Genomic DNA, 16,018 nt, shown 5'->3' with positions numbered 1-16,018 from the left:
ACCTATCAACCCGTCATCTAGGTTTTAAGCCCTGCGTCCATTAGCTATTTGTCCTGATGCTCTCCCTCCCCTTGTCCCCCACCAACAGGCCCCAGTGTATGTTGTTCCCTTCCCTGTGTTTATTTGTTCTCATTGTTCAACTCCCACTTACGAGTGAGAACATGTGGTGTTTGGTTTTCTGTGTTCCTGTGTTAGTTTACTGAGGATGATGGCTTCCAGCTTCATCCATGTCCCTGCAGAGGACATGATTTCATTCCTTTTTGTGTCTGCATAGTATTCCATGGTGTGTATGTACCACATTTTCTTTATCCAGTCTATCATTAATGGACATTTGGGTTGGTTCCATGTCTTTGCTATTGTGAATAGTGCTGCAATAAACATATGTGTGCATGTATGTTTATAACAGAGTGATTTATATTCCGTTGGGTATATACCCAGTAATGGAATTGCTGGGTCAAATGGTATTTCTGGTTCTAGATCCTTGAGTAATTGCCATACTGTCTTCAACAATGGTTGAACTAATTTACGCTCCCATCAGCAGTATAAAAGCATTCGTATTTCTCCACAGCCTCACCAGCATCTGTTGTTTCTTGACTTTTTAATAATCGCCATTCTGACTGACATAAGATGATACCTCATTGTGGTTTTGATTTGCATTTCTCTGATGATCAGTGATGTTGACCTTATTTTCATGTTTGTCAGCTGCATAAATGTCTTCTTTTGATAAGTGTCTGTTCCTTTTCTTTGCCCACTTTTTGATGGGGTTGTTTGGTTTTTTCTTGGAAATTTGTTTAAGTTCCTTGTAAATTCTAGATATTAGACCTTTGTCAGATGGGTAGATTGCAAAAATTTTCTCCCATTCTGTAGATTGCCTGTTCTCTCTGATGATAGATTCTTTTGCTGTGCAGAAGCTGTTTAGTTTAACTAGATCCCATATGTCAATTTTAGCTTTTGTTGCAGTTGCTTTTGGCGATTTCATCATAAAATCTTTGCCCATGTCTATGTCTTGAATGGTATCATCTAGGTTTTCTTCTAGGGTTTTTATGGTTTTGTGTTTTACATTTAAGTTTTTAATCCATCTTAAGTTAATTTTTGTATAAGGTGTAAAGAAGGGGTCCAATTTCAGTTTTCTGTATGGATAGCCAGTTTTCCCAGCACCGTTTATTAAATAGAGAATCCTTTCCCCATTGCTTGTTTTTGTCAGGTTTGTTGAAGATGGTTGTAGATGTGTGGTCTTATTTCTGAGGTCATTATTCTGTTCCACTGGTCTGTATGTCTGTTTTGGTACCATACCATGCTGTTTTGGTTACTGTAGCCTTGTAGTATAGTTTGAAGTTAGGTGGCATGATGCCTCCAGGTTTGGTCTTTTTGCTTAGGATTGTCTTGGTTATATGGGTTCTTTTTTTTTTTTTTTGCTCCATATGAATTTTAAAGTAGTGTTTTTCTAAGATAAAACAATTTTCTGAACTGAGCATGGGCTTTTCAGTTAGGTTGACTTAGGATTTTGCTGTTTGACCATGGACAAAGCACTTAACATATCTGCTATGGTTTGAAGGTGTCCTCCAAAGGTCATGTGTTAGAAATTTGCTCCCCAATATGGAGGTGTTGGGAGGTGGGATCTTTAAGACATGTTTGGGTCATGAGGGCTCTGCCCTCATGAATGGATTAATGCAGTTATTGTGGGAGCAGGTTCATGACAACAGGAAAAGTTTAACCCTATCATGTGTGTGCTTTAGCACCTGCACAGTATGCACGTTAATCCTCTTGGGAAGAATCTTGCCCTTAACTTGTTTGTTTACAACAATGCCAACAGCATGCAGGTTAACATTGTAGACTCTTCCAGGCTTGCCATGGTAACATTTGTGAGGCATTCCTTTTTGAACAGTACCTATTCCCTTCATGTCTGTAGTATCACCTTTCTTGTAGCTTCAAAGGTATGTGGCCAAAAGAACAACTCTTTTCTAAAAAGCCTGGAGAACATATCAGGTTCCTCCCTTACTAGAAAATGAGTGTTCTACCTGAAAGACAATTGGTATACTTTAATACACTTTAAAGTGACTGCATAATATTTCACAGCTTAGATGTGTCATGGTTTATGTCATCTTCTCTCTGTTGATGGGTACTTCGTAAGCTCCACTTTTTTTTGAGACGGAGTCTCACTCAGTCACCCAGGCTGCAGTGCGGTGGCACAATCTCGGCTCACTGCAACCTCCGCCTCCCAGGTTTAAGCGATTCTCCTGCCTCAGCCTCCTGAGTAGCTGGGATTACAGGCACGTACGTGCCATCACATCTGGCAAATTTTTTGTATTTTTAGTAGAGACGGGATTTCACCATATTGGTCAGGCTGGTCTCAAACTCCTGACCTTGTGATCCACCTGCCTCAGCTTCCCAAAGTGTTGGCATTACAGGCGTGAGCCACCGCGCCCAGCGAGCACAACTTTTTTATTTGGTGAGGAAAGTTGAAATCATGCATTTGTACAATTGTGGATTTGTTGGGTTTTTTGTTGTTGTTGTTGTTGTTTTCTTTCAGCTTTGTCAGTTCCTAATGTATACATTTTGAAGCCCCATTCTTAGGGGTATTATGATATTTTGGTGAATTGATCCCTTAGTTATTAAATGTCTCTCTTTATTTCTGATAGTGTCATTTGTTCTGAAATCTGCTTTTTCCAGTATTCATATAGGCAGCTACTCTTGCTATCCTTCCTGCCATTTTTTAGTTCTTTTATTTTTAACAGATATACGTCTAAAAAGTAGGTTTTGTGTAGAAGGCATGTAGGAGGGTTCTTTCCCTGATTTCAAGTAGTTCCTTCCATCCCCACACAAGAGAATAGTACTAAGCCAGAAACTTGAAGAAACCAATCTTCAGCTTTCTTTCCCCTCCCTCCCTTCCCCTCCCCACTTTCCGCTCCCCTCCCCTTTTCCCTTCTCCCTCCCCCTACTCCTCACCACTTCTCTCTCATTCCTCTTCCCCTCCCACCTTCACCTTCACCTTTCGCTCTTTGTTTTGGCAGGGTCTCCCTCTGTTGCCCAGGCTGGAGTGTGGTGGCATGATCTTGGCTCAGCGCAACCTGCTGGACTCAAGTGATTCTCCCAACTCAGCCTTCCCAGTAGCTGGGACTACAAGCACATACCACCGCATCCGGCTAATTTTTGCATTTTTTGTAGAGATGGGTTTTGCCTATGTTGCCCAGGCTGGTCTCAAACTCCTAGGCTCAAGTGATCCACTTGCCTCAGCTTCCTAAAGTGTTGGGGTTACAGGTATGAGCCACCATGCCGGGCCTAGCTTTCTGTGTGGACAGTTTCTCTGTATTTTTCCCTGGAAATTCCAGTGACTTTGACCTGCATACATTCTGTAATCTGTCCTTGCCACTCAATTAAGATAGATGAGGTCTGGTTTGACTACCCACTCCCTTACAGGGTGGCCAGGAAACCTTCTCAATGTGATAAGATTCAACTTACCTATTTCCTTTCTCTCCAGGATCACTATTCTGCCATGTCTGTCCTGTGTCTAAAAGTGTTTCAGGCTGAGGCAGGGGGATCTCTTGAGGCTAGGAGTTTGATACCAGCCTAGGTAACATAGTGAAACTCTAGTCTCTCCAAGAAAAAAATAGTTGGTCATGGTGGTGCGCAACCATAGTCCCAGCTACTGGAGAGGCTGAGAGGGGAGGACTGCTTGAGCCCAGGAGTTTGAGGTGATCTATGATCTTACCACTGTACTCAAGCCTGGATGACAAAGCCGGACTCTGTCTCTCAATGAATGAATGAATATGGTTGTGTTTTCTTATTGTTTAGAGTTGAAGTATATGTGGTCCTTGTTACTCTATCATAACTGGAAGTGTAATTTTGCTTTCATTCTTTAATGATATATTTGGAGCATATAATCTCATTTGAAAGCTTTTTTTTTAGCACTTGCAATGTCTATTTCTATTGTGTTATGGCATTTATTATTTTTTATGATGTCAGTAGTCATTTATTTTGTTTTCTATATGTCAATGTGTCATTTTTCTCTGCCTTCTTTCAAGATTATTTCTGTATTTAAACTTCCTAGTAGTTTGTGATGTGCCTGGTTGTATATTTTTTATATTTTTCCTGGTTGGAGGTCAAACTTTTATTTATTTCTCCAGAGTGTGTGTGTTTTTTTGTTTTTTTGTTTTGTTTTGTTTTGGTTTGGTTTTGCCTCGTGTTCAAGACTAAAACTTTTTTCTTGCTTCATTTTTTCCTCCTGGTCATTCTTGTATTCCCATAATACATGTGGTAATCCATTGCTGTGTCCTACAGTTTAAAACAAACAAACAAACAAAAAAATCGATTTTCTGTTGGTCAGATTGGATAATTTCTACTGATCTATGTTCATGCCTACTAACTTTTCCTTCTGTCATATTCAATCTGCTATTTAGCCCATTCAGTGATTTTTAAAAATATTTCAGATACTGTATTCTATTTCTAAATTTTCCATTGCTTTAAAAAAATAATTTCTATTTCTCTGGTGTGATTTCCTATCTGTTTAATCATTGCCAGCATTTTTTCAAATTAATAAGTTTTATTTTTGATATTTATGTTCATCATTTTATCTCTTTTTATAACTGACGTTTAATGAATCGTTTTACGTTTTTGTTAAGTAAATTAGTACGCCCTCCTGTACTCTGGCCCTCCTTTCTGTGTTAGTGGTGTTCACATCAACTTTTTAAATGAATGATTTGGTGCTCCTGGTTTCTCCAGTGTATTTTTTGTTATGGCTTCTGCTTTTGTTTGTTTTCAGACAGGGTCTTACTCTGTCACCCAGGCTGGAATGCATGATCACAGAGCCTCAACCTCCCAGGCTCAGGTGATCCTCCCACCTCATCCTCCCGAGTAGCTGGGATTACAGGCATGTACCACCACACCTAGCTAATTTTTGTATTTTTAGTAGAGATGGCGTTTTGCCATGTTGCCCAGGCTGGTCTCGAACTCCTGAGCTCAAGTGATCCACCTGCCTCAGCCTCCCAAAGTGTTAGGATCACAGGCGTGAGCCACCACTCCCGGCCTGTTACAGCTTCTGAAACACAGTGTACTAGATTTCCTTCACCAGCCCTTTCTCACTTCTAGCTTTAATAGGCAGGAGTGCTGCTTCAGCAAAAAGAAGGGTGAGAGCAAATTTAGAAATGGCAGTGTTGAATGAGATGAAATGAGAATAGGTAATGTGTAACAGATCATACTGAGTGATGAGCATGGCCTGGCAGCATCTCTAGTAATCCTGAGCTGCTTTATGGTACTTATGTCCCACGTCCACACCAGTAGCAAAACCTGTCACTTTAAGCCTTTGAAATATACTTAGAATCAGAACCTAGTTACTTCTTACCCGTCTACTCTGCCATCACCTTGTTCCAATTCACCATTATCATAGTTTGAACTATTGCAGTGCTGTCCTAAGTTTTTGTTCTTCATTTTTCCACCAAGCAGCTCAAGAGATCCTTTTAACACATAAATCAGATAATGTCATTTCTTTGCACACAGCTCATTCATTTCATGGCAAAAAAGGCTATATATGATATTGTTCTTTATATTACTGATTTTATCTCCTAATACTATCACCTATCAATACTCTGCTTCAGCCACATTGCGTTTAAAAAATTTTTTAAAATAATTCATAACTTTGTTCTTTTCTCTTTTTACTTGGGCTGGCATAATAAAATACAACTGCAATTTTTTTTTTTTTTGAGATAAAGTCTTGCTCTGTTGCCCAGGCTGGAGTGCAGTGGTGCGACCTCAGCTCACTGCAAGCTCCACCTCCCAGATTCATGCCATTCTCCTGCCTTAGCCTCCTGAGTAGCTGGGACTACAGGCTCCCGCCACCACGCCCGGCTAATTTTTTGTATTTTTAGTAGAGATGGAGTTTCACCGTGTTAGCCAGGATGGTCTCTATCTCCTGACCTCGGGATCTGCCCACCTCAGCCTCCCAAAGTGCTGGGATTACAGGCGTGAGCCACCACACCTGGCCATTTTTTTTTAAAGTTCCAAGTATATTCCTGTCTTAGAGCTTTTGCACGTATCATGCCCTCGTTGTGTATGCTTTCCAGCCTCAACATTTACATGGCTGTCTTCCTCATTTTTTTCAGCCTTGCTCAAATATCATCAGAGAGAATTTCCCTGACCTTTATAAAATAGCATCTTTGTCTACCCATTTCATTTTCTGTCTCCCTTTTCTTAATGTTTTATATGCATATGTATGTATACACATGTGTATGTATGTATTTAATGGTTTCACTCTACCTGTTAAAGAATCCTTTTTGTTTCATTTCTGCATCCCCAGAGCCTAGAACAGTATTCAAATATTTCTTGAATGCATGACTGAATACACTGGATAAATATTTATGTTTATCAGGGAAAATAGTGGGCATATAACAGCATTAGGACTCTGGAGAAGTGTGGAGTAGTTAGGTAGGTGTGTGTTCTGGAGAGGAGAAGTTATTGGAGTGGGACATGTTGATGCTAAAGATTGTTTGGTGGGCAGATTACTTGGGCAGATAGTAATACATGAAGTCAGAAGACTTTCTGGATTATTGGTCTGTCTTTGAATCCACCAAGGACAGTTTTTTTTCTCTTCATTTGACCCCATGCTATATGATTAGCTTTGTTTCTTTTTCTGTTTCTTCTTCCTCTTTTTTTTTTTTTTTTTCCTTTCTTTTTTTCTTTTTTGGCTTTAGAGGGGGCAAGCTTTCTTTCACCCTTTTTTGGCTCTCTGGTTTATTGTCATAGCCAGTCCTTTCCTGCCGGCTTGTCTTCCCTCTAGTGGCTGGCCCCCATCTCTCTGGCTTCTTTTTTGTCAGGAAGGGTGTCGTATATGTGCACTTTATCCCTGCATGCTAAGAGAGGACTTGTCAAACTGACAGTTGGTGTGACTGCTGGCTGCCACTTGACATGGAGAATGACATCTGAAAGTCTGCATTTGCAGCTGTGGACCTTCAAGAGACTCATAGAAGAGGCTGTACTTTATCAATGATAAATAACCACATCTATGAACATTTAGTATTTATAATATTAAAATGTATCCTTTCACTGAACTATATTTAGCCCTCATACTGTTCATCCTATCTTATATTACTGATCTTTTTAATGTGATAATAAGATTATGTAGAAAACACCAAGATTTTTCAGTAGTGTATAATAATGCACAAAGTTTATTATTTCATTTGTTTGTTGTGTGCATTACATCATTCATTTCCCTCCCCTGTTTTGACATCTGCAATGGCTCCCTGATATCTACTAAATATAACTATTTAACCAGCATCTAAGGCAATTCATAATATACCCCAACCTACCTTTTAAAATCTTATTTCTTAGCTCCCTCACAGATTTTCTCTACCCTATTCCACTGGTTTCTAAACAGGTTTTTTTTTGGAGCCTCTTAGGCATTCCCTTGGAAAGGTAGGGGTCAAGTCACCAGATTCCTGTCCTCAACCTTTAGGCTTTAATCTCTTTTGCATGTTTTGGTTTCTTTAAAATAGGGTTCTGTAGCTAAAAGAGGTTTGAAAGTCACTCCATTTGTCTGGTCAGATGATTAGTCTGTATGTCTTTCAGTCTGTCTCTGCCTCTTTCTCCTGTACACATACTCTCTAGAGCCATATACTTAAACATTTTCTTGTGGCTTCACTTTTCTCTGTAGTTCCTTCTGCCAGGAATGCTAATGTCTCCAATTTATCATTCATATGGTGAGTTTTGCTGGTTAGCTGGAACACTGTGACAGTTTTAAACATTTTATTTTTATCTAAAGAATTTCCAGTAAGCTGGGAATTAAGTGTTTTGCATGATCAAAACGTTTAGGGATTAGTATGTTTTGTTACCTTATGACATTGTATGAACGATGGAGAAAGACAGAGTTTTACAAATGTTAGAAATATGCAGTCTTGAATTGGGTCGTAATTTTTTCAATGAAGGTGTGAAGTTTAAGTTCAGTGGGAGAGAGTGATTTAGCATACATATGGTTTTACTTGTAGGGTTTTTTGGTTTATTTGTTTTGGGGTTTTGTTTTTGGTTTTGTTTTTTTAATAATACAAACTGTATATGCAGCCAAGATAGATTACATTATACATATCATTTTTCTTCCATCTTTATCATCAAATACTGAGTTCTCTCACGGTGCTTTGATTCACACTAGAGATTTTTTTTATTTATAATGCAGATAGGTAGTATATTTTGTAATAATAGTTCTCATTTCTGGATACTTTTAAAGCTTCAGTTTTCATGTCTTAGTCATAGGATGTTAATGATGTGATATTATTTTATATTTAACATTTTTCACTGTAGAATGTTAATTGGAAATGTTGCTCAGCAGTCTGCAAAGGACTGTTGCTAGTGTAAAACATCCAGTGATTTTGCTTAGAAAATCTAAAATTGGGCCGGGCGTGGTGGCTTATGCCTGTAATCTCAGCACTTTGGGAGGCCAAGTCGGGTGGATCACGAGGTCAGGAGATCGAGACCATCCTGGCTAACATGGTGAAACCCGGTCTCTACTAAAAATACAAAAAATTAGCCGGACGTGGTGGCAGGCTCCTGTAGTCCCAGCTACTCGGGAGGCTGAGGCAGGAGAATGGCGTGAACCCGGGAGGCGGAGCTTGCAGTGAGCCTAGATCGCACCACTGCACTCCAGCCTGGGCGACAGAGCAAGACTCTTATCTCAAAAGAAAAGAAAAGAAAAGAAAATCTGTGACTAAATCACTGGGGATGATTTTACCCCCTAGGGTCATTTTGGTAATGTCTGGAGACATTTTTGATTGTTACGACCCAGTGGCAGTTGGGGAGGTTGGGGAGGCACTACTGGCATTCAGTGGGTAGAGGCCAGAGTTTTTGCTAAACATCTTGTCACTAAATAAATAATTTTGTGGCCCAAAATGTCAGTAGTACCAAGATTGAGAAACCCTGAGCCAATCTTCTACCATACCTAAAAAAAATTTTACTCAGAAATATTTTAATTTGTTTGTACAGACATACTGATTTAGTCAGCCATTATTCTAATGATGCCTTTAAAAAAATTTTTGGAGGGGAAAAATAAAGACTTTTTCTATTTTAGAAAAGAGCAGACCTTTTTAAAAATTGCTTTTCTTAAGGGTATAGTTGTGAAATAGCTTTCTTTCTTTTTCTTTTTCTCTTTTCTTTTGAGTTGGCCGTCTGAATCATTGAGATGTACTGAAAATTAGATCTTAGTAAATAATTCTGCCAACAGTGGAACTCTAAGGCTCTGATACCAGCTTAAGGCAGCCCAGCCTTACTTCAGAGTCCCCATCTAACAGATCGATCACCTTGTTGGATGAATTGCTTCGCCCTCAGGATTAAGAAAATGTTAATACTTTTCTTCCTCTTCTTGCTTCCTTGACCCCTGAACACAGTGTTAACAGCTTCTCTACCTGTACATCAACAATATATCAGTGTATATATACCTTCTGAATCCTCTTATACCTTTCTCCATGCTTGTCCAAAGAACACATGCACAGTAGTTTTGGGGTCATTGTTTTTTTTACAGACTTCTCTGAGACATACTTTTTTCACTTTTACTATATAACTTTCTCTGGTTGATAGAGGGCTTGACTTTTTAATAGCTGTAATTACATTCTATAGAATAGACAGAGTGGATGTTTCAGAATTTACTGAACTGTTCACTTAGATAATCAACCATTTTCTGTTTTTTAAAACCACTTTAAACAATATTGCAAATACATGTATACTTTTCTGCTGAATTTTTATTTACCAGTAAAATTGGCTTAGTAATGTTTAGTACCAAGAAGGGTTAATGAGGATAATCACAAATTATTTATTTGAGCTTCAACTTTTTTTGAAATTTGTCTTTGACCAACAGGTCCTTCCTCCACACAATTTTGAAGATAATGTGATTACTGCTCAGCCTGGCCTGGACAGTGTTATTTCCTTGTTTAAAGGGGGCAAGCAAATATTTTGAGCTAAAATGACAATATAACAGAAAACCTGTAGTTCCACAGGATGTATAAAGACAGACTTAGAAATGATATTGGTGAATATGTTATTTTAAGAAATATTAGTTAAAACTTCAAAAGCAGATCGTACAAGGCAACAACAGAACCCTTGTTAATTGCTTTATTGATACAAGGATCCTAATACTCTCTGAAAACTTTTAACAAGGTGTCAAATTCAGAATATACTTTTTACTGTTGGTAATGTCTATTTATCTGATGATTCATACTTAGTAAATGCATAAATACTGAGTAAATGTTTTAGATACATTGATCTGCAAGGCAGATGGTGTAAGAATAGCCTGAATGCATGAATTCTAATCCTACTTGTGCTGTTGTTGACTAGTACCAATATGCCAAGTTTTCACCTCTTTCCTTTCCTTATTGTAAAATTGATTGTTTCTAAAGTTTTTTGATTATAAAAAGTTCTGATTTATTATCTTGCACATTGTTTTAACGAAATGGATGATAAAATCATATACTTATTTAATAACATTGTCTGCATATTTCCATTTCCCTGACTCAGTGCAGAGTAAATCAACAACATTGAAAAGCTCGTTGGGAATCGGAGATGATAGATAGCTTTTCATAAGTTTTTAAGTCCTTAACCAATATTTGGTATGAGATTTGCTCAATGGGGTGTGTGTGTGTGTGGTGTGTGTGTGTGTTAGAATTCATCAGACAAGAAAATTAATTTCTATTTTAGATATTTTACAAAGAATCACTTATTCCTAGGATTGTTCCCCAAAAGACATCTGAAATCTTAATTTGCTTATCTATGTGACAAAGCTTTAAACCTAAGCTATCCAGTAGTTTAACATAAAATCTTACTGAAACACTCATTAACACATTTGAGTATACTATGTAAGTTCAGAATATAAATTACTGAGTACTGAGGCCATGCTGCATTAAGTTAATCTTTATGTTGTTAGATTATTCTTATGTTAAGGAAACATTATCCTAGATTCGGTTTTTCTAGATATATAGAAAGGAAAATAGTGGATGTTTTTATTATGTTGACTGAAGATGTGCATTGAAGCTATTATACTTAAGAAACATTTTTATGACAGTTTAGCTTTCTCAACTGCTTTCATTATGTTGTGTCTTTTAGAAGTCTATTCAGGGTATTTTTAATGTCTTCACTAACAATATGATTTTTGAGCTATGTTTCTGTCGTGTTGTTTCTCATCACGAGATGGATAGAATTAGTTATATAGTAACAATGCCTCTGTGCTCCCTTACCACCACAAAATTCTTATTTTAATTCTTATTTATTAGTTGAATTATTTATTACATTAATTTAATTCTTATTTTATTTTCTTTGATGTTTTATGAAGCAGAGTTTATTTTCATAATTGTGTCTCATAATTCTGTAGAATAATTGTTGGAGGAGTATGTTTAGTGAAAACAAATTAAAGGTGGAAAAGATACTATTCTTCCCTAGCATTAGTAATAATGAAGCTGAATTTCAAGTCATATACTTTTTTGTTATCTGGGTATTGAATATCAGTTTTTGTGAAACTAATATTGCAACCTATACGGTTGAAGAAAGAGATATTTCTGATGTAATCTTATAAATCAGGGTGTAGGAAAATAAAAACTTTATTTTGTAGATTAAAGCTCACCCTATGTTACATTAAATTTTAATAACATTGATATTCTGCTTGCTTTATGAAACCTTTTATTACAAACAGTTATGAATATGAACATCTCATTTGACTACTGATGAACAGAGGGAAAAATCTAAATTAAAACTTTAAATACCACTATTTAATTACCCAAATGGCTTTGACTGTGTTAAAGAGTGCCTGGGATTATTCTGTTTTTCAATTTGTTTTAATGCTTCCTTGGTAAAAGCTGATGGATTCCCAGGCCCATTGCTGTCACTGATGAACTATATAAAGATAAATGACATTATGGTAAATTCCACTTAATGACACATTTTTAATTTTCAGAACACAGACATTTTCAGGCTAGTGAATGAAGGCTAATTACCTCAAGATCAGAACAAAATAACTCCTCATTTCGAAAGATAATAGAAAAGAAATGTTGCAGATTAATGATGCTATTTATCTTTAAAGGAAAAAAATTTTATCTTTATCCAGATAGCATAGCTCCCTGAGGAGCACGGTTATAAAATGAATCTGAAGTCGCAACTTAATAGGTTATTAAAATTGTGAGTGCAGGCTCTCCTGCTTTAGTCTTTCCATAAATTTAAATTGAAGGTCTGCTTTATTCAAAAAGGAGCAGCTTGTTTATGAGGCCAGTGGGAGCAACATACGTTACTGACAAAAGATGCGCTTAACCTCATTCTAATATCTTGCTTCTTTATTTCTCTGAATGAATCTCACCTATTTGAAAAAGTATTTTGAAATTTTGTTACCACCCTTAATTGATACCTAAGTGGAAGGGCCATACTTAGACTTAAGATTAAAATAAAAATGAATGCTGTAAATAAAAGCTGTAAAGCCTTTACTGCACACATATAAATCAATTTGTAATTGATTTAATTGTGTGTGTATATTTTGTAACATTTTAATTTTGTTATATGAGAGGAAAATATCTTGGCCTATGGGGGTTTGATTTTGTGATCACAGTTGGAATTTATGTAGGAATTGTTCAATAAATCATTATTCACAGTTAAAGGATTAGCAATAATCCTTTTGCTACACTCCCACACAAGTAACAAAGTAGTGACTCAGAGAATATTACTTGATCATAGAGGCTTTAAACTGTTCCTGACATCCTAAACTCCTGTCTTTTGCTCTAGGTAATAGAACTGTTATTTCTTTACTAATGAGGTCATATAGCATTTTCTGTAATTTTCATTCTTGTCTCTTGGAAAGTATATGAATTGCCTGTATATGGTTCATATTTCTGAGCCACAGAAAAATGTTTGTGACCATGAAAGGAAATAATTGTTGCTTGCATCTGATAGAAATTTTATTATATTATTGTGAGACGTTATTTTATTTATACCTTTCCAATTTTATTTGCTGTAAATGGTTAGAAAACATATGTTTATATTGGCCATACATGGTGGCTCACGCCTGTAATCCCAGCACTTTGGGAGGCCGAGGTGGGCGGATCCCCTGAGGTCAGGTGTTCGAGACCAGCCTGACCAACATGGTGAAACCCCATCTCTACTAAAAATACAAAATTAGCCAGACATGATGGCACACACCTGTAACCCCAGCTACTTGGGAGGCTGAGGCAGGAGAATTGCTTGAACCCGGGAGGTGGAGGTTGCAGTGAGCCAAGATCGCACTATTGCACTCCAGCCTGGGCAACAAGAGAGAAACACCGTCTCAAAAATAAGTAGATAAAACATGTATCTTATGAGAGCATTATCTCATTGCCCATGGCATAATTTTGCCAAAAAATTTTCTGTAAAGACATTTCTTAGGCCGGGCGCGTTGGCTCAAGCCTGTAATCCCAGCACTTTGGGAGGCCGAGACGGGCGGATCACGAGGTCAGGAGATCGAGACCACCCTGGCTAACACGCTGAAACCCTGTCTCTACTAAAAAATACAAAAAACTAGCCAGGCAAGGTGGCGGGCACCTATAGTCCCAGCTACTCGGGAGGCTGAGGCAGGAGAATGGCGTGAACCCGGGAGGTGGAGCTTGCAGTGAGCTGAGATCCGGCCACTGCAGTCCAGCCTGGGCCATAGAGCAAGACTCCGTCTCAAAAAAAAAAAAAAAAGACATTTCTTAGAACAGCCAGAAATGGAAGTCTTTGTAATTTTAATTGTCGTATGCATTTGATTTTATGTTAACTGTTATGAAAGCACCTGATTTTTAAAATGTTCTTGTTTAAGTAGTTTTGACTCTGTAAGTTAAGGATAATTTCTAGTAATAATTATTAAATTTGAAATCAGATATTCATAGTTACTAAAAACTGTAGGAAAATACTATGAAATGCACTTTATCCTCTATCTCACTTTTCTCATTATTACTATTTAAAATGTCAATAATACACCTATCAGCCGGGCGCGGTGGCTCAAGCCTGTAATCCCAGCACTTTGGGAGGCCGAGTGGGCAGATCACGAGGTCAGGAGATCGAGACCATCCTGGCTAACATGCTGAAACCCCGTCTCTACTAAAAAATACAAAAAACTAGCCGGGCGAAGTGGCGGGCGCCTGTAGTCCCAGCTACTTCGGAGGCTGAGGCAGGAGAATGGCGTAAACCCGGGAGGCGGAGCTTGCAGTGAGCTGAGGTCCAGCCACTGCACTCCAGCCTGGGCGACAGAGCAAGACTCCGTCTCAAAAAAATAAAAATAAAAAAATACACCTATCAAGTTCCCTTTATTATTTATTTGCTACAGGTGTATCTATCTTACAGTGACTTCAGGAGAGAAGCTGATGAGAATTCTGAAGGTTGTGTTTTATAGTTAGAATCCTTCAGTGAAAACACAGATGAATATTTTCCTTAATACTAAAATAATTTGCTTATATCATTACCTTATTTTTAATTCTTATTGACAATATCCATTCTTTTTATTTTAAAAGAAATGTTTCCTGCATATGAAAGAAATTTCAGTAATTATTTGTATCCTCTAAATTCATTTTTAAATGTGGCAAGCAATATGTCTATAAGCCTATATGTTATTTCACAATAATTTTTGGAAATTTTCTGTTTTACTCTATGTAAGTCATGTAGAAATTATAAAAACTTTTAGGAACTCAAGCAGCCTTCAATCAGTGAAAGAACTGTTTAGCATGATAATACAAAAATAAGACCTATAGTATTTTGGCACCTTATAAAGCTCCTCTTCCCCCTCAAATTTGATTAAAATGGATACTTAGAATGTATGCAGTACATGTTTTCCACATGCTTATTATCCTTCAGCTGAAAAAAAAGCTCTTGTGATTATTGTTAGAATAATATACACTAAAATGTTGTAGAGCATTAATAATATTGCGTCCATGCTCTTGTCTAATTTTTCCCAATTACTGCTATTTAAATTTCCAACAGTATCTTCTACTTAATCTTCATATGTGAAGATGAGTTTATTTTAAAGACATTTATACACAACTTAAAGAAAATGTCAGGGATTGTCAGGGTTATATTTTAGAGGTCAGAGGTAATCCTACTCTTGATATAAAGATAAATCATTTTTTAAAATGTGCCAGTTTTCTTTTCAGTAACGATGATCTTGAATGAATATTCTGTTTGGAAATTCTCTGCTTATGGCCTATCAGTAGTTATTCCTTTGATATGTACTTTCAAAATTCTATTTTAAAGCATGTCATTAATTCTTTAGACTTAATCATCTTCTAGTTCTTTTTGTCAGACTCTGATATTATAATTTAGGGCCATTAAATTCCTAATTATGGTTTCATAACAAGGATCACAGCTATTTACTGTTTACCTCCTTGACAGTTCTGGAATTTTGTTTTGATTGTCAAGTAGCAGATGGATCTAAGTATAAAGATTCTTGAAAGGGCAAAAAAAAAAAAATCTTTGTGGATTTAAATCCTCAAATCCAACTACAATTAAATAATAAGGCCTTATCAGAAATTATGAAGCATAATAAAGTGCTTTGTCTTTCTACTTGATTCCTTACTGACTCCCCAAGTTAACTATTGTGGGTTCATGATTAGGGCATACAATCAGGAGTGAAGATCTAGGTTTTAATTGTAGCACTGGCTCTAGTTTTCATGATGTATATAAATTATTTCCCCCTTGTATTTATTTTCTTACCTATAAAATGTAGGGGTTTAAATGCATTCAAATTGTATCCTGGGGCCAGGCATGGTGGCTCACGCCTGTAATCCCCCAGCACTTTGGGAGGCCAAGGCAGGTGGTAACTTGAGGTCAGGAGTTTGAGACCAGCTTGGCCAACATGGTGAAACTCTGTCTCTACTAAAAATACAAAAATTAGCTGGGCACGGTGGCACGCACCTGTAGTCCCAGCTACTCAGGAGGCTGAGGCAGGAGAATTGCTTGAATGTGGGAGATAGAGGTTGCAGTGAGCCAAGATTGCGCCACTGCACTCCAGCCTAAGTGACAGAGCGAGGTTCCATCTCCAAAAATAAAAATAAAACAAATTGTATTG

General features: G+C 37.3%; 1 protein-coding gene across 5 annotated transcripts in view; it reads left to right on the top strand.

Moving 5' to 3' along the window:
- Positions 1-16,018, top strand: part of ZCCHC7 (zinc finger CCHC-type containing 7) — a 281,226-nt gene that overhangs the window by 124,368 nt on the left and 140,840 nt on the right. The window lies entirely within an intron of this gene.

This window comes from Trachypithecus francoisi, unplaced genomic scaffold, assembly GCF_009764315.1.
Source record: "Trachypithecus francoisi isolate TF-2019V2 unplaced genomic scaffold, Tfra_2.0 Lachesis_group16, whole genome shotgun sequence".
Lineage (NCBI taxonomy): Eukaryota > Metazoa > Chordata > Mammalia > Primates > Cercopithecidae > Trachypithecus > Trachypithecus francoisi.
This window is presented reverse-complemented; position numbering and strand designations above follow the sequence as displayed.